At 36.3% G+C, this 25,449-nt stretch overlaps 1 protein-coding gene and 1 long non-coding RNA gene across 20 annotated transcripts in view; one reads left to right on the forward strand and one right to left on the reverse strand.

Annotated features, from left to right (window-relative positions):
* The window catches only part of LOC102154431, a 355,562-nt gene that overhangs the window by 158,575 nt on the left and 171,538 nt on the right, over positions 1-25,449 (forward strand). The window lies entirely within an intron of this gene.
* SAMSN1 (SAM domain, SH3 domain and nuclear localization signals 1) overlaps positions 1-25,449 on the reverse strand; it is a 269,753-nt gene that overhangs the window by 49,637 nt on the left and 194,667 nt on the right. The gene's annotated exons all lie outside the window — the stretch shown is intronic.

A 25,449-nucleotide genomic window follows, 5' to 3' on the forward strand; every position in this document is an offset into this window, starting at 1 on the left:
AGTATGAAATTTCAAATAGGTTGGGGTGGTGTTTGCTATAAATTATGTTTCTACAATGATATAAAAGAATAGAGAACATTCACATTCATGGTGACACATGTGGACTAGACCATCTGCAGTTTTAAGAAGTGTTACACTCTAGCAATTTGCATAAAATCTCAATTTATGATCTCTAGGCACTCTACCATCATTAACACTAAGAAATATTTTAAAATTGCAGTAAAATTGGAATCTTTTCCTTCAGAACTACAGATGGGAAAAGCAATTTTCTAACCTTCTCTACTACCCAGGAAAAATATTTTCTGGAGATATTAAAAGACATGTGAAGTCCTATCACAATCTATGTTAAATGACTTGGTCTTCAAAAAAATCTTAGGTGGTAAGGTAGCAGCAAGTGTTTTTTCTTTTGCTTCTGTTTTTTTAATCAATTATCTACTGTGTTATGGAATCTTAGGGCCACTAGGATATTTAATGAGTAATCAAAATGACCCAGCAAATTCAAAAGTCAAAGGTAGGACAAGAATGGGATAAAGAGTTAGTATTGAACACACCTAACTCCCTATCATGATTAAACCACTAACCCACATGTTGCTTAAGACATGTTCTGAAGCAGGGAAATTGCAAAACAACAGTCTGTGTGCTTTGTTTTCACAAATTACCTTAATGGTCTTAGAACCTGGGCAGGGTGAAACTTGGGACTTTGTGGCTTATATTTAGGTCACTATTTCTGCGTCACAGAGAGTGAGTCAAATTTTTAAAGAAACTGCAATCAAATAGCTTTTGGGGTATATTTTAGGAGAAAATGAAGTAAGCATTAAAGAGTTGTCTTAACGATTCAACAAATATTTATTAGTGGACTGCTAATACATGAATTATCAATTTCAAATCAGAAAAGTATAGGTGAAAGATTCTGATTTCTTTATTGCCTGAGGACCTCCATTTTTCTTTGCTTCCTGGCAAAGTCCTCAGGTTGAGGACTGATACTACAATTTTTTTGATTAATCGTAGTATATACTTCAGACACTTACATTTGTTCAATAGAAGGGGGTGTTTTTAAATCCAATCTTTTAAAATGGGACCATAATCCCCACACCACCTTAATGGGTACACCTCAAATACCTGGACTTTGTCACAGCAAATCTAATGCTTCTGTGTATTATTGGGGTGACTATGACCAAAAGCTGTTTTAGTAACTATGACTTAAAATACTCCTGACTATACCTCAAATGCATTGTTGGAGAAGGACAACAGAGAAATATCTTCTGAGAACTTGAAAAATAAGAGACATAAGATTGTCATTGTGAAGTACAACTCTGAAATTAACATTTAATGTAAGATAGATTATCTTATAGAAAAAATGGATTGCATTTCATCTGCATCTACAGAATTTTGTCACTTGTGATAAAGAAAAGAAAGAGTCAATCATAAAAACAAGTTAAACTTGATAGTTTGGTTTTTCTTTCTGGCTCCTCAAGCAGGTTTCTCTCTATAGAATAGAGAAGGGAAATTTATAGAAAGAAACCCAGTGGGGCTGCTGTGTTCTTGTCTGTTTATGGTTGCTGGAAGTGGAGACTATCCTACAAATCCTAACTCTACTCAGGATTTCTTGAAGCAAATACAAATATCGATCTGATGAAGTTCTTGCAGTTCTTTCCTCAATAATTCTGTTGGTAGTTTCAAAGTCATTTTGGCCATATAAAACATATTGAGTGTTGTACTCCCCAGATATTTAGCTTATTCTTGCAATATAATGGATAAAACACCTCCTCCTTGTTTAGACTTGGGTGTTTACAGAGAAATGGTGGTATGGATATCCCCCAGACCTACAGTGGGGATGAAGGTGGTGGGGATGGGGAGAGGAATGGTGATTCTCTGTAAATCTCTTCCATTTCTTCACTCTCTGAGGTCATTTATCCATTCCATCTCTGGAGTCCCTATTTACTAACCCTTTTCTGTAAGGGACCCACCCCCTTCCCTAAGCTCTTGAAATCTCTCCTAATGTCTTATTAATTAAAAATCCTTACAGTGACTTTTCTGCTTTGCCCAGGGATCTGCTTTACGGAATGAAGAAAAGTTGTTGAGGAGGTAACTGGGAAAAGAGAAAGTTCTGGTCCTACTAACAGGAGCTGTTAAGATGATGGGAGGTATAGAGGTTTGTTTTTCCCAATGAGGCCTGAAATTAAGCATACATATCACAAGGATTATATTCTTCCAGGAACTCATATCAAGTCTTTATTAGAAATTAATTTTTCACCTATTAATTTCTCCTTGTGATATGATGCTTTACCTGAGTTTTGTAACAGAGTTCTCATACATTTATTAACAGTGATAGGGTGAAGACCAAACCAATTAGGAAGGTGAGAAGAAATCTTACTCATTTTGCTTCACATAGAGAAAGGAGTGTAACAGATGCAAATATTTGGTAGAGCTTCAGTGAACTTCGAGTATCTTAATTCTCTTACAAGATAATCCATCATACGGAGATGGATGCATCAAGCAAGTTTAGTTGAATTTCAGTAAACAATATATTTGTCTAACTGCTTCTCTTTATTTTGATTTTAAGCTCAGTGAGTAACGTTCTAATGATGATTTGGTTCCTTGGGTAGGTCTGTCTACAAGAGGCAAATGCATTGTTCAAGTGGACATCAAGTACCTGAAAATCTACACTTGTATTTCTTACTATAAATTAATGAATTGCCATGGTGCTTAATTGGAGTATGTCCCAAGAAAGGATCCACTCTTGATATCCTCAAAACTATCCTTCTGAGAGAGAAGGGCTGCTGGTCAGGCCTTAGATACCTTAGGAAGCCTCTTGAGAGAGAGTCTTGTGGCCTGTGATACTATTTCATATTTTAAATTTCCCAAAAGATAATCAAGAAAATTATCTCATTATCTTAATTGTAGAATAAATAGAGAATTGAGATAAATAAAAAGGACGAGTGGTCTAAGATAAATGGGGAACCTAAAGAATCATACAGTAAGAAACTGCCTTGAAAGAGACAAAGAATGTCTTAGATCATATCTTTGCCTGGTGAGATGTTGGAAAACAATATAAGAGAATACTTAGTAAACAAAAATTAGGTGTACCAGTTCCAAAGTGACAAAAATAATTAGGGGAACTAAATTCAAAATAAGTGCAAATTATTCAGATTATTCAATAAATTATAAATATATACTTTCTAGGTGGTTGCCACAAGTAATAAAATAAAGTTTTATTTATTTATGATTCAGAATTACAATATTAATGAAGTAATCTTATTCTCAAAGTTGGTAATACTAATGAGTATCAATTTTGAGTGCTTATTATACACTTAGCATTATGCTTAGTCCTTTACCCATAATTCCCATGTAATCCTTAGAAAATCTCCATGAGCTGCTCTAATGTTACCATCCTCAATAATAAGGTGAAGTTAGGTAAAGTGTTCTAGTTTGCACAGGTAGGAAGTGATAGAATTCACTCAATACATTCAATACAAAGCCTCAGCTCATAATCATCATTCTCTATCATAGTTATACCTTGGTGTATTTAAAGACCTGCTGTAAAAGAGAAGTGATTTATTTGGGGATTAGGTTCTAAATGGTAAAGGCTGAAAGAAGAGTAATGCTTAGCTACTAGTTGGAGACAGTGTTTAAACATTATGTGTGTAAAAGAATTTGAAACCTTAAAGAGGGTTCTAGATGCAAAACATCTAGATGCAAAACATCTAGAACCCTCTTTAAGACTCAGAACCACAGGGGCATCTGATACCACTTCATTTCCCTGTTTAACCCAAGCTACCTGTTGTGACTCTAAGAAGAGTTAAGAGCCCCTCAATGCTATCTTTAATAATAATCTCATGCTTATAAAAATCAGAGTAGGAGCGCAAATTCGACTTGTCCAGATTTTGTCAAATTCCCTAGGTTCCGTAGTGCCCTGATGATGGCTTTTGATAAAGTATTATTTTTTTAAAGATTTTATTTATTTATCATGGAGACACAGAGAGAGAGAGAGACAGAGACACAGGCAGAGGGAGAAGCAGGCTCCATGCAGGAAGCCTGATTTGGGACTCGATTCTAAATTAGGCTGATGAGTTTTTGATGTTTAAATATAGATCATACTTGTAACTTCAATGCTTAAATATTTCGGGTTTATTCTTTCCTCTGTTCCAAGGTGGTCTGGTTATTCTCTAAGTATACAAGGCTGAAGCTGAAATGGAACTTCTCAATCCTCTCTTGATTTGGATACTCTGTAGCCTGAGTCTCACATCTTTAATGTCTATGTCTCATCTGCAGAGATACACTTCCTAAGTGGAAGTGTTCTAGATCCTTCACATGTGAATGCTATTTTGACTGGAAATAGAATTCTAGCCTCATTTTTTTCCTTAGAATTAATAAGGTCTCTCTCTTATTCTTTAAATTCTACAGTTGTTATTGAGAAGTGTAATGCCATTGTGATTCTTGGTTTATTGTATAGAAACTCTTTGTCTTCCTCTACATTTCACATTTATCCTTCATATGTCCTAAAATCTCATATTATGTGCCTTGATATGGCTTATTTTTACATTCTCTGTACATTTATTCAGTAGCTTTTTCAAAAAGGAAACATGCAACTTTCTGGTCTGTGTTTCTTTAATAAATTCTTCATCTCTTTTTTTCTGTTCTTTCTGGAAATCTAATCAGTCCATTTTAGACATCCTGGATGGATACTCTCATTGTTTTATACTTCTCTGTTTTCTATTTCTTTTTCATTTTCGTGTTGTTGTTGTTTTTTGTTTGTTTGTTTGTTTTTTACTTTCTAGGAAATTCCATTACTTTTTCTACTAAGGAACTAATAATCATTTTTAATTATAATATTTTATTTTGCAAAAGTTCTGATTCCTTTTTCACAACATTCTGTAGTTTTATTTTTAATAAAGCAGTAAAAATGAAATCAACTGTCATTAAAAATATGGGAAATCTTAAAAATAATAATTAATAAAACTATTAAGTGAAAAGAAACATTCCAAAAAGAATTACATGTAGCATGATGCTCTTAAAAAACAAACAAAGACCCCAAAAACAAAAACAAAAAGCACATATACACAGTTTGAAAAAGGAAAGAGTAAAGAACACAGCATTTAGTATAATGATTCACTCAGGGGAGGGGATGCAGCATTGATAGATATAGGTTATTTTTGAGGTCTTATTTTGAGGTTTTATTTCAGAGGTATATTTTAATAATAGTATATTATTAAAACTAACTAAAGAAAGTGGGACTTGGGTGCCTGGTTGGCTCAGTTGGTTGGCCATCTGCCTTCAGCTCAGGTCCTGATCCCAGGGTCCTGGGATTGAGCCCCACTTCAGGCTCCCTGCTCAGTAGGGAGCCTGCTTCTCCCTCTCCCTCTGTTTGTGCTTTCTCTCTGTCAAATAAATAAATAAAATCTTGAAAGAAAGAAATAAAGTCTTGAAAAACATTCTGTTATTAATTCTTGGTAAGGGGGTAAAATATACTAGGTAAGAAGATGCACTTGTAGACTACCTGAGTTCAAATCCTGGCTCTGCTATTTAGCAAGATGCTCTTGGCAAGTTACTTGGCCTTTTTATAAAATGGACATGATAATAGTGCATACCTCAAAAGGAATACTATGATGATTAAGTAAGATATTATTATAAAATTAGTAAAAACATGTCTGGCATGATCTAGACACTAAGAACTAAATATATACATGGACTATGTTCTCTTTCTGAGGTTATTAATTATCATTAATTTTCTTTTCCTTCTGTCCGTTTCATTGTCTTTGTTTTTCTCTGATTTCTTACTTCATTTGCTTTGATCTCTTTCATCTTTGAGGCTTTCTTCAAATGTCTAGCTATCTTTGGCTGTTGGTACATCCCAAAGAGCATGGTATGAAAATCCTCACTAGAAACCCTGTGAATGGGTGGCTTTATTAGGTGATCAGGCAACAAAGAAGCCTTTGCTGCAGAAAACCCGCAAGGGCAGTTTCTGGAGTTCTATTCTCTGAGATCATTCAGGTTCACAGGTAGAGTAATCCTGTCCTGGGAGGGCTGTGGGGGAGAGGAAGTAGCTTTCCTGAAGTTTTCAAATGCTGAAGCTCTCAGAGAATCTTTGGTGCACACTGACTCACTGCACTGCAGCATGCTTTTCTTCAGGTCCTGAGACTGCCACTTGCTCCAATCCTTCCTCCACATTCCATTGTCCCTGACACTAGCTGGCATCTCTCCTCTCATCTTTTTATTTTTTGAAAATATTTTATTTATTCATTCATGAGGGACACAGAGACAGAGGCAGAGACATAGGCAGAGGGAGAAACAGGCTCCCTGTGGGGAGCCCAATGCAGGACTCGATCCCAGGATCCCAGGATCAGGACCTGAGCCAAAGGCAGACTGAGCCACCCAGGCATCCTTCCTCGCATCTTTTTACCAAGTGTTGATGTGGGTTTTCATCTTTTTAGTGAATGTATACAGATAATACAACCTATTTAAGCAAAGTCTAGTTTTGTCAACTGTGTTTCTTCACATTTTTATCATCTTTGATTCTCATTTCTGTCCTTTAAAACATTTGCGTCTCTTTATCTTATTTGCTAAGCTACTAATTATATGGAACAAACATCTAATAACAAAAAACAGATCCCTGCCACTACTACTTCTACCTTATAGTTTTTAAGATTGACATAGGATTTGACTACTGGCATGACATGGTAGAAAGAAGCCAGGCCACAAACATGAAGCTTTTCCAGGCAAGTCTATTCTCCCATTTAAGTATTTGGCTCTCTAGACATTTTCAGATTCTTTTCATGATCACAGAAATACTGTATCTTGTGAAATAGTTTGCCTTTTAATTCTTTATAGACAATATAAAAATAAAAAAACTTACATTTCATTAAAAATCTTCAAAGTAATTTTTCAACTAAGAGTATAATTCAGTATCACCTGAATCATACCTCATTAGGCTGAAAGGCAATTCTGTCCATAGTACAATACTGACCAAACAAATTGAACTAACTTTGCACAAAAGTATATTTTAATTAATTTTTATCTGAGCACATGTAAAAAGTACTTCCTATGTACTATTAAAATCCTCTGCTTAATTCATACTTCTTTCCTCAGAAGCACAAGAGGAAGGTAGACTGTTCTGATCAATAGACCATGGTTTCCTGTCTTTACCTACTGAAGAAAAATGCAATTAATAAAATATTGCTGCAGAGATATATGTGAGTTCCTTTCCTCAGAAAAGCTATTCTTAAACGGAAAGAACAAAATCATTTCTATTTCCTTTGTACCTTCACTCATCAGAAAAATTTGCAGCAAATTCAAGAGTGACCAGTTTTTCAGACCTTACCATTTGAAACTACACTAGAACTATAAAGCTATAGGAGACAGTAACTGAATACCCTATCTATTTAAATAATCAAAATCCTTTATGTGATCTTCATCCCCTCATTGGTTACAGTATAATTAGTTTAACTATGATATGCAATTAGACATACTTTACTTGCATATTAGTTTAATTACAAAAGAAGTAAATAAAATATGATTGTGGTATTGCTTTTAAAATGTTGCTAAAGTAAAAATGTTTACCACAGCAAAATCAAATTTCATAGTGTCATATATATACATATACACACATCACATACATATGCATATTTATGTGCATATATATGTATACATTTATGTGTGTGTATATATGTGATATGGATGAATATATACATGTATATGTTCACTTGTTGGAATTCCTTCTTTCCTTCTTAAAAAAAGGATAATGGAAGAGCCTCTTAGGAGATCAGGTACATTGTAAATAGATAGACATTGTCCTCCCTGACCCAACACACACAAAGTAAGGTTTCCACATAAAGTATGTGGAGTGAGGCACAACTCTTTAGAATCCCTCCCCCTGCCCCCCACCCAGCATTCTAATTTTAAAGCATCTGTATTTGTCATTTCTGGGAAGGGAAAAATTAAGTGATCATTTCAGGACTCTACAAGTGTGTTACCCATAACTCAATTGTATTTTCCTTTCTATCAAGAAAAATTTCCATAACGTTTCAGCTATTCTTTTGAGAAATGAAAGAAGTCTGGTTTTCTTTGTTGATCTGTGTAGTACAGTGAACCAGATAGCCAAGTTAACATCTGTGCCCTATTGCTAAGAAAAATAAATAATTAACTGAAAACCAATAGTTATTTGGATAGAATATTGGATTCTCTGTTTATTTTCAAAGGCACAGAATTCTAACCACCCAAAGTGGCCCTTACAGCAATTACGCATTCTGGTGACTAGTCCTCTGTTGGGCAAGCCTGCCTTGAGGTCTGCTTTTCCTCATGCCACCCATCCTTGGAGGCCCTGTGATGTGATGAAAACATTTGTCCTTTGGAGAACTGACATAGATCTGAATTTCAGACAAGCTATATAACTGGGGCCTTACATTTGACTTCTCAAAGTTTCAATTTCCTCTTTGGTGAAAGGGGAAAATATTTCCTCTTGAAAGTTGTTAAGTTTAAATCAGAAAACATGTATAAAATTCCTGACACAAAGAAGGTCTTAACAAACCTAGTTTCATTCTTTCTCCTTCAAATACCAAGGTAGAAACACATGAAATCTCTAAGGATTCAAGCCCCCCAGCCCTCATTCTGGGCTGTGGTCACAGTGTGACCCAACTTCCTGGTAACATGTTTAGCCTCTGATTTCCAAAGCCCGTGCATGATGTCCTTGCTAGTTTAACCTGATGTTCTTTCATTGTCACATGTTATAATGATATTTGAATATGCTATTTATCCTTTGCCACCAACTAGGGGAAATTTCTACAGGGGAATTCAGTTCTGCTTTCACTTACAGTTGGGGATAATTTAACTGTGGATTTGCAAATGTACTTAAAACAAACTCCATACTCTTTCCTATGCCCAGAATATGGGAGTGTTCCCCTGAACATCTCTGGCCTTTGCATATCTGTATTGGTCTCCTCTTTTCTCTGACCTGGTCATTTTGGTCTTCTTACTGTGCTTGGACATATCATTTATTTGTTTATTTGCTTTGGTTACCTAGAAGGCAGAGGCCAGGCCTACTGCTGGCACTAGCATACAGCCTGGAAGAAAGAGGCTTAGAAGTGTCTGTTGAATGGATGACAAGACTAAACTCTATATAGGTTTACACACTTTAGGGGCCATCTCCTTGGATTGACAAGTATCAGGATAAAAATGTCAGAATTCATACCCCTAAAAACCAAGAGGGATTAATGGCAGGCAGAATAAATGTTTAATTGGACGTTATCAGAAAAACATCTTGCAAAAATTTTGATACATACAGACTACAAACCTCTTCATAAAATACTTTCTCCTTTGTGAAGAAATGCATAAGGTATGTCAACATACCTCCTAATGATGATAATGATCTATTATTGATTCATATAACATTCTTTTCCAAGGCTTGAGCACCTTTTAACATAAATTATTTTACCCTAACAGCTTTCCTATGAAGTACTTATCCTGATTTTATGCATATGGGAAACTGATTATTTGAATTTCCCCTTGTACCAACTCAGCCTCTGATTCTAGCCTTGTAAGTAAGCCTGTGAGCTTTCCTGCAAAACATTCATTGAAATGAAATATCTCCTTACAAGCTATTGAAAGAAATCATATTGGTCCTATCTCCAGTAAAATCTGCCCTATAATTCTCTGAATATTAGAACTTAAACTTACCAACTCATCCTGTGGAGATAGTTCTTTTGAAAACTAACACTTCTCCTTTAAAAGAGAAAAGAAACATTCTTTACATGATAAATATTTAGGGGAAAAACATGGATTTTGTTTCTAGTTCTCAGTGCAGTCAGTATATGTCATATGTTTCATGCAAAGCCAACTTCTATCAGCCAGCAAAGGTCAGCTCTACTTTTGGCAATCAGTAGGTGAACAGAAACTACACAGAACCACCTCGAAAAGGCATCAATCTGGAAACTGTGGACATCTGTTGCTGGTCTTTAAGTCACTGTGGCTGGCCACCAGCTTGGAAAACCTTAACCCATGTCAAGGCATTTCCTATGACTGATTCTTGCACTGTGAGGAGGACTTGGTGTGATCCCTCTGTTGGGTAGACAGAAAGAAGACAGAATGGGATTTGAACCTCCCTCAGGCATAAGATGTTGTTTCTGGGCTTCTCTCATCATTCTTGTACTCCAAAATGTGGAGGACAGCGCCTCCTATCTTATTTGTTTAATAAGTTTATTAATGTCACCTGTGGACTTGGCATTCTGCCAGGAATGAGATGGAAAGGCATGGGCACTGCCTTTCAAGACTTTGCATTTTAGTGGGAAGACAGGCCTACCAAGACACGATGAGAATCCAATGTAACACAGTCTGTATCAATCCAGGTTGCAATGGGTGGAGAAAAAGTGGAGAGAAAATTGCCAATTTGCCTGAAGAAGTCGGGAAATAATTCACCAAGAAAGCAATGCTTGAGGTAGTAATGAGTCAACTAGGAATTTGCTGGGGAGACAAGGCAAAAGAATGTTCTAGCAATGAGAAGAGTACTAGAGTCATGAGAGTATTTGTTGTGGTCTGAAGTGGGAGTAATTTCTTACAGCAAGTGTGTATGGTAAACAAAGAGAACGACGGAAGATGGAGCTGCCTGATGGTTTAAAGCCAGGCTGTGAATGGTTTGGAGGGCATGGGTTGAATTGTATCTTCCCCCTCAAAAGCTATGTTGTAGTCCTAATCCCCGGTACCTCGAAATGTGACCTTATTTGGAAATGAGGTTATGCATTTGAAAACTGGAGTAAGGTGAGATCTTAATCCAAGATGATTGTTGTCATTAAAAGAAGAGGGAAATTGGACACATACATGCACAGAGAGAAGACTAAGTGGAAACACACAGAGAGAGGATGGCCATGTGAAGATGAAAGCAGAAATTGGAATTATCCTACCACAAGCCAGGGAACACCCGGGGCTATGAGAAGTTGGAAGAGACAAGGAAGCATCATTTTCTAAAAACTTTAGGGACAGTATGGCCCTGCCAACACTTTGATTTGGGGCTTCTAACCCCCAGAGCAGTGAGACAGCCATCCAGTTTGTGCTACTTTATTATGGCAGCCCTAGGAAACGAATGCACTATATTAAAGAATATAGATTTGAATACAGTGGGAGTATATATTTGTATGGTAGGGGAATTACTGAAGAACTATTGCCAAAACAAGAGATTGACATGACCAGGTGTGTATGTTAGACAGAAGGCTCTGGCTAAAATGTGGTGCTTAGACTGGAGATGAGGAATGGAGTAAATTTGCAAAATTTCCAAAGCTTTTTGATCACTGTAATTAGTTAGGATCTCCTTGTCTGTGAAATAAACAAAAAGGATGGAGAAAAGATCACTCTTCTCCCTCTCTTAGTATGGCTCAAAAAGTAGAGCTATCCTGTCTGTGTATTGTTACCTGACTAAAGAAAGGGCATACTTTAAAATTCAATCTTTCCAGACTCCTTTAGTTAGTGATGGGAAGGTCACAATGAAAAATGCCGTACTAATACCATGATACAGACACTTCAAATGATTTTGATATTGATATTTTGATATTGACAAAAAATATAATTCAGTTGAAAATCTCATAACCATGAAATGAACAAAATTAATTTTCCAGTAGCAAGCCATTTGAGTTCCCAGAATGGTTTTCTTTGATTTTTATCTTAATTGGAGAAACTGATTTATATCCATATTTTGAAATGTCTATTCCTAGACAAGTAAAAAACTTGTTAAGAAACATACTGTCACTAAGATCAATACTAGGGATGCTGGAGTACAGCTGTTATTTCTGTTAGGTATATTTCCTAGAAATATCATGAATTGTGATGATAATTGGCAACTTTGATGCAAGCAAATGACTTTTTAATTGAAGTAGGTGGCATCCAAACATCTGACACTTCTAAGGCTTATATATACCCTTTAGCTGTTTCTAATCTTAAATGGTTTAAATAGATCCTGTTATAAATACAAGAGACTTAAGTATGTTTTCAGTATTTCAAGCAACATAAATGCACACACACACAGTTTACAAGTGATATATCTTTACTAAAGTGATAGAATTCACTAGAGAGCAAAAAGACACTGTTAAGGCATTCTGATTCACATTTCTGCCATTTCATCATAACCTCCTGAGACACAAAGTGTTGTACTTGCATATATGAGTAAATAATTTAATGAATATAAAACATGTCTCAATAACTTTCACTTACTGAATATCATAACTGATATTACAGAAATATTAATTTTGGGGCACCTGGCTGGCTTAGTTGGTGGGGCATAAGACTCTTGATCTTGAGGTTGTTGAGTTCAAGCCCCACATTGGACTTGGAGCTTACTTAAAAATGTATATTTTAATTTTATGACATAACCAAACATGTGAAGTATATATTTTAAATTGTATTATATTGAAGAAGCCATTTAACATGACTTCCCCTTTGCCAAAAAAAAAAAAAAAAAAAAACATGACTTCCCCTGTTTTAAACATGAAGTATATAGTATAATAAGTTTTAAAATTATGAGATTGTTAAATTGAGACTTTTCCTAAATAAACATGGAAAACTTATGTACATAATTTAGTATTCAGATGTCTTGAACACTGATATGTAAAGTTCTAATAATCCTTTGGGAAACTTAAGGCTCAGAGAGATGGCAAGGCTCAATTGAAGGAAGCAGAAATAGCTCAGGGTAGCACTGATCTAGAGCTTGAACCCCTTCATTGTGTTGCAAATGTAGTGCTGTGCTGACATCATGTGCCCAGTGATAAGCTTTGGGTACACAAACAAAGGGTTCTGTATTTGGTGATTCCTACAGAATGGCTTTTTAGAGAGGATGGAAGCCTTATTCTTTTTAAAAGATTTTATTTATTTATCCATGATAGAGAGAGAGGCAGAGACATAGGCAGAGGGAGAAGCAGGCTCCCTGTGGGGAGCCCGATGCGGGACTGCATCCAGGGACCCCAGCGTCAGGCCCTGAGCCAAGGGCAGACACTCAAACACTGAGCCACCCAGGCATCCCAGGTTGGAAGCCTTAAACAATATTGTGTAATAGTTTCTCATCCTGCAAAACACATGCTCTCCAAAGAAAGAATAGATCTAGAATATTTGGGGGAGGGGGCTGTGGACATGGGTATCAAGAGGTGTCCTGTCTGTCTGTAATTGATATTTGTGTCAGTTTCAGTAGAGGATGAAATACATAAATCATCTAAAAGAGGAACCTAGATGCCTCACACATCTAGTCTAGTTTGTTATTAAAGTGCAGAATAGGCAAGAAGAGCAATTTCTTAGAGAAAAATGAACAAACATTTACTGATACCCAGCTATGGATCACTGCATTTCATTTAATCTTCTTAACAACTGTATAAAGTATTATCATCTCCTCTTTTACAAAGAGGAAACTGAAACACAAAACAACTAACTCACCTAAAGTAAAAAAGCTAACAAGGAGTAAAGATTTGAACTCAGGCCTGTCGACTCCTCTATACTTCAGAGCCAAATCCTATGCAGAATAAAATTTAAAGCGAATTAAGGGAGAAAATTTCAATCCAAAAGCAGCTCCATTCAATTTTTTATCAGTCAACTGTGCATATAAACCTTGGTTTTATAACCAGAGAATGGGACACCTCCTCACCTTTGTCCTCTGCCTCTCTGGGTCTCTTTCCTTTCCCTACTTTCTATTTTGTAATTATTTCCCAAAGCCTTGCTACAGTACTACTTCCTCGTAAGACTCCAATGGAGTATTTTTCAGGAGCAGTTAGAGAAGGAAATTGAGGGCAGAAGAGAATAAACTCAAAATCAAACTGAGGGGAGAAGTTGTAGCAGGCACAAACTTACCAGATAGTATGCAGGCTTTGAAGGGGTAGAAATGTAACTGGAGGTTATTGAAATTGAGCAGAGGTGAAGGGGAGAAAAAAAGAAGGGATGCACAATGAAACATGTAAAGCTTAAGAAAAAACATTTTGCTTTGCGTGTATCATACAGAAGTCTTCAAGATGTATGGAAAGTATCTTCAGCTTTCCATCCTCTATTGATAATGTTAACATTTACAGGAGCGCCATACTGAGAAGTTTAGAAACAGTATTAAAGTTCAAAAGGAAGTCAAAGAGCTCCACAAAATGCTTCATTTACACCTGAATCTATTATTGCCACACTGGTGTTGAGACGCAGCTTTCCAAAATATGCGTTTCCTTTTAACATTGATTATTGGGGTTTTGGTTGAGATATATATATATATATATATATACCAGGCAGACAGCTGAGCACTTTCATATAAAACATCTTTTAACATCTTAGCAGTAAGTCTGGGAGAAGGACTATATTTTCCCCACCATGCGGAAGAAGAAATGAGAGATCAGACAGTAACATGACTGTGTATGCCATGGATTCCAAATTTAACCTCAGGGTTCCTCTATTAAAGTCTAATGTGTTCCCCTTATACTATGCTACAGAACTTCTAAGTACAAGACTAGCCACATTAAAAATGCAAGAACATTCTATGGGTACTAGGTGTTTAATAAATATTGGTGATTGGCTGATACATTTAACTTCAAAATGCAACCCCATTGTACTCTGTCTCCTTGTCAGTGGGGTGGGGAGTGAGGCATGTGTCTAGACAATGGAAAGAACAGTTAATTTATTCACTTCCAATTTCATATATGCAGACTGACTTTTTAATTATAAGTCTTGTTTTTGTAACTGATAAAGATGTAACCTCACCTTTTTAACAATTTTCTCAGATACAAAGGCCAGACTGTTGCTTTGGTTGACAACTTGTTGGCAGTAACCACAGTTGCACTGTGGTTCCTTTGGTTGAATTTAAATTCAATTGTATTTTAGTCAAGGGAGACTTTACTTTCATCAGAACGGAATTAATGCACAATAAATACAGACATCAAATTTACTAATTGTGGTGAATAAGGATATCCAAGGGTTGCAGACTGTCAGGAAAAGCACATTACAGAAGCTAAGTACTCAATTTCAGAAAGCCTTTTAACATAAATATTTCAAAATCATCAGTTTTGTTACCATTTAACACCAATGATTTTCATTTCCCACAACCTATTCTGACATTTAAAGGAACATTAAAAAAAAATAAAAAAAAACCCTGTTGCATCGTATATAACTACCACCATATATTGCCACTTACAATTTACTGGTTTAGAATAAAGATAAAGACAGAAGAAGGTCGGCCATGGTGTATCAAATTAAACCTTTTTATGTCTTTCTTTTTTAGTTATTTTAATGTTTGATGCAAAGAAACATACTCATATATATGCACACACCACCCTGTAATCCTTTCCAAACCCATCAGCTTGGTTCAGACATCTTAGGACTTAGAGATGATGATCAAATGATATTGGAAATTCTAGAGTAAGTGGGTTGCATAATTAGTAATACTGGACATTTTCCTTATCTTCTGACAGGAGATGACCTTTGCTCCTCAGTGATAGGATTGAATGTTGTTAGGGGCCTTAGGTCATACAGAGTGTTGGGAGAGAGTTCCATGACTACTAGAACCACAGGATGGCAACCCACTTAAAGCATCCATACTAAGGAGGACTTGGCAGAAAAGACAGCTGGAAAATGGCAGCATAGAAAAAAAAAGAGGTGCCCATAATTTGAAGAAAGTTGCAAAAATGAGTTGGGCACGTGGTTTTTAATCCATCTTGGATGTTAATCTTGAAAGAACAGAACTATGATCTAATTAAGAAAATCAGATTCCATTTGCACAATTACTGAAGAAGATTTTATCATAATCAGAGAGTTATTTATATTCAAAAGCATTTTATAAACTCTCGAAGTTATATGGTTGGTAAATGGCCTAGTGGTTTGCTATCCTTTATCTGGGGATTTTTCTGCTCTTATGATTTTTCAAAAGCCCCAAATACTCTCTGATGGGAGTTTTAACCAAGTCAGTTTGGAAAGCACTGAAATACTCTGGGGATTTATCGGGTGCACCCGTTAGAGGCTCTGTACACTTTCCAGCAGGCTGATCATATGACTTGAGTTCTGAGAGTTCCCAAGGGCTGACTAGTGCATTCCTTTGCTGAGTTCAGAGCATGAGGTCCCTAAGGTGATATAACTATCTTATAGGAATGTGATTCAGAAGACTTTGATTGAACTCCCAGCTTGGCCCTGGAACAGAGCTTAGACAACCTCCTCAATACTCAGTGCCCTACTGCCTCTTTTGGAAATTGAATTATCTACTTTACAGGGTTGTTGTCTTGCTAAATTAAATTAAGTGAGCTATCTATCTATATTTATCTATCTGTCTATCTGTCTGTCTATCATCTATCTATCTCTCTAAAAGATTTTTTTGGGTAGATGAAGATTAAATTGGAAAATCAGGGAATCGTGAATTGTTTTCTTCTACTCAGAGTTGATTCCCAAACTTTGGTGAGCACAAAAATATCACTTATGGAGCCTATTAAAGAATGTCCATCCTAGAAATTTGAATTCTGTATGTCTTGCATAGGTAGAACTTAGTAACAAATGTCTTAGGTGATTCTGACGCCCTTGGTTCATGGACCCACACATCAAGAAATATAGTTTTATAATGTAATATTCTAGAAAAATTGTGAAACCTATTTTATTTGGAATCATCAGATAGCTGTGCTTCTTTCTTCCAACGTCATTTCTGTCCTGCAAACCTTCAATTTTCCAAGGCCTCTCATTCTCATCTAGAATGAGCTCCCTAAATTTCTCTCATAAATGACACTATATCAACTTTTCAGATTCAAATAGCATTGAGTTCTAGTAAGTGAGCAATAACAATGATACTGCACACTGCCTAATTATTTAAGATTGGGTAACAGGTTTTAAAAAAAATTTTTTTTATCATTTTACCTTTTAAAATATAAGGCTCTAAAAAATAAAATAAAATATAAGGCTCTAAGTTTAGGAATATTTTCATGGGAATTATATCCCATCCTCAGGATGATGGCTTAATATAACCCTCAACTGCTATTTATTCCTTCAAAAAGTTGATTCATAAATATTTATTCCTGAAAGAGATCTTAGTAGTTACCTAGTCTTATCCATTTATTTTACAGCTAAGGAAATTATAGTCTATACCATCTGGCTTGTCCTCCAACCCAGAATCTTTACAAATGAAAAAGTTTCCCACCGAAAGGAAGCCTAATTGAGAATTAAGTCTACACTTAGAAACATTTCCCCATTGAGCCAAGCTTTGCTAGCCAGCATCCAAAAAGAATTGGTGTCTTAAATCATAATAACAATTTCTTCATATAAGTAGGATACAGGCATTTGGGTTAACTTCCTTCAGAGTATCTAAATTCATGGTATGAAAAATAAGATCATTGATTCATTTCAGAAAGAAATACACTACTCCAACAAATTACCCAGAACTCTTTTTACTTCAAGTATTGAAAGTCTAGCATTAAAAAGCGTTAAAAAGTTACTTTCTTTAAAAAGAGATTATCTGCCACATTCCATAGTAAAATCTAAATGTCTTTTGGATAATTGCTGCTTTGGGTATTTTCCCCATTTTCCTTCCACATGTATGGAAAATTTAAAGCTGATGATATTTTTAATCTTAATCCTCACCTGTTTGTTTTTTTTTTTTTTATAGATTATTTTTGCACCTTTCAGAGAGTGTTCTGTTAGCCCAGGGCCACACAGCTAGCAAAACTCTCTGGAACTCATGCCTCTAATTCTCTTCTTCAATCCTATAAAGCTTTGAGAGATATTGATTCTGCAAATGTAAAAAATTAACTTATCGAAAAATAGCACACATAAAATGGGAACTGGCCAAAGAAACCCTAAGAATATTGTTTTAACTGGAAGTTGTACCATTAAGTGCTACAACTTACTGTATTCCTGTTATGGCTCTTTGTGATATATTTATCATTGTGTGGGAACAGTTTAATCTACTCCATACAGAGCGCAGTAGGGGCTCTCAGTGGCCTCAAAATATGATGGCCCTTGCCACAAACAACTAATCTAAATTTCTTGCAGGTGGCAGGTCCAGCTTTTTTTCTAAAAGGAAATAACCCTTCTCTAAAAGTCAAATTTGTTTTTAAAGCTGCGGTGTCTTTAACCACTTCTTTTTCCAGTTTTTCAGTTGACACCTTGTCATGACTTACGGTGGGTTGCATCAATCATTCTGGGTTCTTACAGAAAATATTTTGTGGTGGTGACTATCACATGCAAGAAGCTAAGTGCCCTTTGTGGGTGACTGCTCAGGTACCTCTGATTTCTTGCCAAATCATTCAGAATGCCGCAAATCCATTAAATCTCTCCACAGGGAGGAAAAAATTCCCGCATCCTAGAGAGAGAATTTATGAGTTCCTTTCAATCACCACAAATGAAAGCCACCCTTAATATTCATTAGAGATTTTATGGTGGCAATATGCATTATCTATTCGGATGCCCCCCTGAAAGGCCAATTTCCCTTGAAACCTTGCATGGCTCCAAGCCATTCTTTGTAGAAACAATGGCCTATGTCCAAGTGGAATCAAGGGAAGCAAATGGATGACATTTCCTTATCCATTGGTAATGATTCCATTAAGTCACTATGGTGGTTCTGAGCTTCTGAGTTTTAAAAATTGAAGGACAGATTTGGAATGTGCAGTCATGTCATTGTGTCACTTCTCTGCTGTCATCTGTGTCCATATGTCCTAAAGTGAATGGGGCTTTTCGGTTTGCATCACAAAAAAAATGACTTTCAAAACTGACATTTCTATCATTTGGAGAAAGGTGTGCACTGAGGACCTAAGTCTATGAGCCCAGGGGCTTTTCATTCATCTTTCTACCACCACAGTTCAAGTCACTGTCATCTTGTACCCCTAGTCTAGTCTCATTACTATGGAGAGTGATCTTTCCAAAATATAAGCTTCATCACATATCTCACACCTTCAACAAATAAGGAGCAAACAAACAACAACAACAACAAAAACCAAACCAGTGGCTTAAAACACTTCTTGTATAGATTTCTACTGCTTTTCAGGCACAGAAGACAAAACTTAGATAACCAATTAAGCCATAATGGTGTGACTCCTTCCTCAGACTTACCTTGTACCACATCTCCTTGTTCTCTCCAGCTATCCGACATCATCGCCTTCACCGAGCCATGAGCTCTCATGGCCCTTATCAAAGTTTTCATTTCATGTTTATTTGTGTGATTATTTCTATTTTTGTCTCTCATTGGACTATGAGGTTCACAGTGCCTGTTTCTGCCCAACATTTTATCCTCCTTAATGTAAATATTCCAAAAACAATGTAAATATTCCAAAACAAAAATTTTAAAAAGATTTTATTTATTTATTCATGAGACACACAGAGAGAGGCAGAGACATAGGCAGAGGGAGAAGCAAGCTCCCTGCAGAGGCCTGATGTGGGACTCCACCCCAGGACCCCGGGATCATGACCTGAGCCAAAGGCAAACACTCAACCACTGAGCCACCCAGGCGTCCTTATTCTAAAACAAATTGTTCAGGGAATGAATAAATGACTTCTTGAACTTAATCCATTTTGTGACCTGGCTAAAAATCCCTTTCCATGAATGAGAAGTAGGCTTCAGTTCAGGTTGGGCTTAAGGTGAGCTGCAATAAGGCCATATTTCTAATCCAACTATTTATCAGTATGGTTGAATTTAATAGCTAGGAACCATGAGATGCATAAAGATCTCACACTGAATATTCATATGAGTTTTTAGAGTGAATTCAACCAGTTGCTTTACAACCTCCTAGGAAGGAGAGGGAGCATGAATTTCTTTCCTTCATTTTTCACTCTCTTCTTAAAAAGGTGAGTTATGCCTGAGAGTTATATTTTGACACTGAAATAAAATATCATGAAATGCATATGTGATATGGCTATGATAAATATATGAAAGGAGCCTGTAAAAGCTAAAATAATTTTGTGTAAGTAAAATACTGTTAATATGGTGATAATTTGAGAAGTCAGAAAAGGGCAATGGTAAGCACAGCACGTACATCCCCAGGCCCACCTTCTCCCCCCGCCCCTCCTCTTTCTTCTTTAAGATTTTATTTATTTGAGAAAGAGAGAGAGTAGGAGAGTGGGGAGGGGCAGAGGGACAAGCAGACTCCCTGTTGAGTGAGCAGCCTGATGTGGGGCTCAGTCCCAGGACCCTAATAACATGACCTAAGCCAAAGTCACAGGCTTGACTGACTAAGTCACCCAGGTGTGCACACACCTTCTTTTTGCCTGCATGATGTGACTGCTAGGACAGCCCCAGGAAGTTAAAAGAGGAGTTTCACCCTAGCCTTACTGTATACATTTGAACTAGGCAATTCTGGCTTTCTTATTTCCAGGGAAAAAAATTGGGCAAACTTTGTAAAAAAAAATCTTAAAAATAAATGTAAACTAGCAATGTACATTTGATACATTATCTCATATGATACGATATCACAGAAAATAAGTAAGACTCTAATGCCAAGCATGTATCTTAGCCATCTTTGTGGCCCCACAGCCCAGGGCAATACCTGATATCATAGACATTATGCTGTGTTCATTGAGTAAAGGATAAATAATTATAAACACAGAATTGTACATTATAATTAAATAGTATTATTTGCCACTAAAAATAGTAGCTCTTCTTCATTAAGTTCCAACTGGGTATCGGGTACAGTTAAACACTCATCCAATTCTCACAAGAATGCCACAAAGAAATCTTCATTATGACTATTTAATAGATAAGAAACTGAAACTCCAAGAAATCAATTGGCCTAGTCATACAGTAAGCATTGAGGCTGCACTTTAATACTAGGCTTATTTGTCTCCAACACACATGGAATGTCTACCCTGTGCTGTTTATCTTTCTCCTGAAAAACAAAAAACAAAACTTAGAGACAACTTACTATTAGGAAAAGTCTGGACTAAGAGTTAGGAGGTTGATATTCTCTATCTGCCACCATCTGCTGTGGGACCTCAGGTGATCCACTTAATCTTTCCTGTGCCTCAATTTCTCCATGTGTAAAATGGCAGTAATATTTTACCTAATTCATAGAGCTAGAATAAAATAAAATATGAGAAAAGTTATATTGTACCTTGAAGGCAGGGACTCTATTTATTAAGCTATTAAGCCCCTACCTTGAATTGACACTTTCACATGGATCATTTCATTTTACACTGTAAGTTAGGAACTAATATCTTCATTTTCACAAATGAGAAAAGCATAGATAAGTCACTAGCAGAGTGTCAAATGTTATAAAGCCATAATCTTAGCAGGAAAACTTTTGACTATTATAGATGTGAGCTTAAAATCCAGCTCTGTCACCTACTATTGCATTGCACAAATTATTTAACCTCTTTGAGCTTCAGATTTTTATCATAAAAATGGGGATAAGAAAAAAAAATGGGGATAAGAACACCACCTTAATGAATCATGACACAAAGATTGCATATATAAAAGCACCTGAAATATAGTCAAGTGCTAAGTCAATGGAAGCCATGATCATCATTAGATTAATGTGCCTGCCTGGTCAGAACAAGATCTCAAAGGCATGAACCACTCAAGGTGAAACCTAGTGCATGTGTGTGTGAGTGTATGTGGTGGCTGATGGTGGCAAAAGAGGATTCCAACCCACCACTCTTTATCCTTCAGAGCCCCTGTTCTTCTGCTCTCCTCTCTACAATCTTCCTTAAATTTCACCCACCCATTTTTCAAACTAGAATTCAGTCCTCTGAAATGACATTAAAAAGGATTTTTAGAAGCAGTTCTTTGTGAATGGCAGAGCCTTCTTAGCTTCTGAGAATGAAACTGTAGACATTGTCATTCATGAAGAAGTTTTCATGGCCTGGGGAACCTGGCTGTATCCCAAGAGAAGTCTATATTCACATACACAGTTGCTGGTTCAGGACATGAGGGAGAGAGAGAGGAAGTCGCTGGGACAGAGGAAGTACAGTAAGGGAAAAGAGAAGAAAACAAAACAAACCTAAACCTAAAATAGCTTATGCAAAAGCAAAAAAAAAAAAAAAATGATAGAAATAAGGTCACCAATGGTCATCTCAAGAGTGAAACAAGAACTGCTTTTAAACCGCTGAGAGAAAATCTTTATGCCCTAACCTTTCTGTACATAGAATTCATCATTCTCAGTATGTCTTCATTGCTCCAGACATTGAATGTAAAAATAAAAATAAAATAAGACCTTTAAATAATAGATAGCTCTCCCTCATTCTAAAGAGGAAGGAACAGAAAACTATGGATATTAAGCAATCTGACCCACGGTGATTCTAGTAAGTGACAGGGTTGAACTCCCATGTGACTCTCCTGGCTTCAACCTGTGCTCCTTTGATGTGTAATAAGGCCTCTACCATCCCACACCACACCCTCAAAATATGACTCTTGCCTTTAGCTTGCTTAGCAAAAAACTTGAATTTTGAGCTTGTTTCTCTGCCACAAAAGAACATCTACCAATACCTGGAGTGTTTTCTTTTTTTCTTTTTTTTTTTTAATTTTTATTTACTTATGACAGTCACACAGAGAGAGAGAGAGGCAGAGACACAGGCAGAGAGAGAAGCAGGCTCCATGCACCGGGAGCCCGACGTGGGATTCGATCCCGGGTCTCCAGGATTGCGCCCTGGGCCAAAAGCAGGCGCCAAACTGCTGCGCCACCCAGAGATCCCCCTGGAGTGTTTTCTAAGGCTCATTATATACAGTGTTCTAATATTCAGGTTTCTCTACTCCCAAAAGTGGATGTCCAGCTTTAGTGATTTCTTTATTCTTTTGAATCATGCAAGAGTTAGGTTCTAATTAGGAAGGAGATTTATATCTCTCATGGTCAATGCATCCCCTTCATACTGATGCTCTTTGTCTTCCCATTTGAGGATCTAATGAAAAAAATTTCAACTTTCTTGTGGAAACTAAAATGTAGTTATAACTGATTATCACGGATCCTATTTCATCATCAGAGAACTATTCTAAATGACAAATATTTCATGATGACTCTAGAAATATTTTATTGTGGGAAGTACCAATTCAACTTTCTCCCTAATTTGATGCATTTCAGTAAACAAGCACAGAATAACAAAACAAAACAAAACCAAGAGAAAAGTGGGGCAAAATCCTAGGGCAACACATGAAGAAGGATTCTTGGTTTCTCTCACAGTTTTAGAACTAGATCACAGGTTTGGTATTCTCACAGATACGCATGAGATTTGTGCAACTGGGAAAAACTACACACCAACCCATATGATTAGACTGGTTTTCATTCTTCATTGTTCTGTCTCAAAAGTCTAATTTAATAATATCTCCAGTTATTGTGAACTTGGAGAATAATACTTCACTCTTGTAGAGAAATTTTAGTTTTTCACTTTATGTTTATTTTTATTCTACACAATTTTATTAGAAACGATATTTAAGAATTTTATGCACATTTACAACTTTCCTCAAACTCAACCCTAAAAAAAATCCATAAATCTAATACCTTGTACTTTTATAATATTCTGTGATTTGTTTTTTCTATGAGCTCTTTTTAAAATTTTTTTAAATTATTTTTTAAGATTCCATTTATTTATTCATGAGAGACACAGGCAGAGGAGAAGCAGGTCCTTCAGGGAGCCTGTTACAGGACTCAATCCCAGGACCCCAGGTTCACGCCCTGAGCCAAAAGTTGGTGTTCAACCACTGAGCTACCCAGGTGCCCCTAAGCTCTTTTTTAAAACATAATATTTGTTTGTATGTCTTGCAAGATCTCTTCCAGAATTATTTTATATACAAGTACTGTAATGTGTTTGTCATCCTAGTGAATTTTTATACCAAGGACTGTGATTACTTGTTCCCTTCATTTTCAACTTGTCCTCTTAACCCATAAACTCTTATTATATATATGAAATAGAGATTGGCCATCCCCCCAGGTACACAGTTCTAAGCTCATACATCCAGATTAAGTGGCTCAGGAGGCACTTAACATGAATTTGCTAACAAGTGAATGAGTGGATGAATGAAGGAATGAAGACATCAATCAGCTGTTGCAGCATCTCTTATTTGTCAAACTCTTTTCTTGAGAAAATGTTAATTTTCCTTCCATCAAACATTATACTATAGTTAAATGTTTGTCATGTAAAATATTCATAATTCATTATTTATTCTTGTTCATTTAGGTTTTTAGAATTATTTTTAGAATCTCAATTCTCAAGTTCATCAATTTCAGTACAGAATATAGTAAGTATAGATATCTTTTGGTATTTTTGTATCACATTTTTCTAGTTTTCTTTTTGATTTTCTCAGTCCAGATTATCATTTACTCTGCCTTCTTTTTCACAAGTTGTCCAAATCTATTCCTTGAATCGTGTTCTCTTTCCATACTACCATAATTCCAATGTCAGCAGATAAAAGTTAAAGCTGTTCTAATAAATGTTTTTTGCTGTCATGGTTGAACACAAGGGCATGAAACTATGAGAAATTATGTATGGATGGTTCATAGCCTGCCTCCCTCTGGGTTGATATGTAAGCAGTCTTCTTAGTATGTCTTATTCAGTGGGACCAGGGAGGCTTTTTGGTAGGAGTCTAACATCACTTACGTACAAAGAAAATAATGGAATCTATGAAATTCACGTGTCCTTTTTTTCCTAAACTATGTATTTTCTTACTCTCTTTTTACTTGTCCTCTCAATCTTTATTCCTTTTTTTCTTCAAAGTGTACATCATGGACTCTTACTTATCCATCTACATTTTTAAGCTTCCATACAAATAGGTAGAGAATAAAGGAAAGACTAAATGATGAAACAGTTTAAACAGAGCTATGAAGATGAAGAAAAATCAGTGTTTGGTATCACCTTGCCAACAGAAGACTGTGTATGAAAGAGACTTGTTACCATCTAGTTAAGAGGGCAGATTAGGTGAATGAGTTTGCGTTTGACCCCGTTGGTGTTGGGGAGATATTTAAAGGTTTGTGAGGGGAGCAGTAACATTAGAGTTGAGCTTTGGAATCATTAATCAGGTAGATTAGTCAAGTAAATTAATCTGGTAATGACATGTCATGTTGATTGAAGGAAGTAGACCAGGGTCAGAGAGACTGGGAGAGATTGCCAAGGTGGAGAACAGAGAAAGTAAAAGAGGCCCACAAATAGCTTATCCTGCTTTGGTCACTCTTCCCCCACAGATCAGTAATTTTCTTGGTCAGTATAAAAACTCTCATACCACTTAGCAGTGGGTCTATGGGTCCCCAGAGCATTTTCCCATGTCAATAATTAGCATAACCACTATTCCCCATTTGAATTGAAAGGTTAATTGTAAAATATTTTGTTCCTTTATTTTTTTGGTGAGCTTTAGCACACATCCTGTTCCTCTCACTGAAACAAAATTTTCCACTGTCCACACTTTCTCTTCTGGTGCAGTTGTGACAGGTTCCAATACTACTCCAACAAGACCTTAGCTCTCCACTCTTCTCATCCTCTTCTTAGGTACTTTAAGATGCTTTAAGTAGAGCTCTATTTATTTTCTCACCTTGAGATTCTGTATTTAAACTTCACCTTTTTTTTCTTTGATTTTTA

Source organism: Canis lupus, chromosome 31 (genome assembly GCF_011100685.1).
Source record: "Canis lupus familiaris isolate Mischka breed German Shepherd chromosome 31, alternate assembly UU_Cfam_GSD_1.0, whole genome shotgun sequence".
Taxonomy (NCBI): Eukaryota; Metazoa; Chordata; class Mammalia; order Carnivora; family Canidae; genus Canis; species Canis lupus.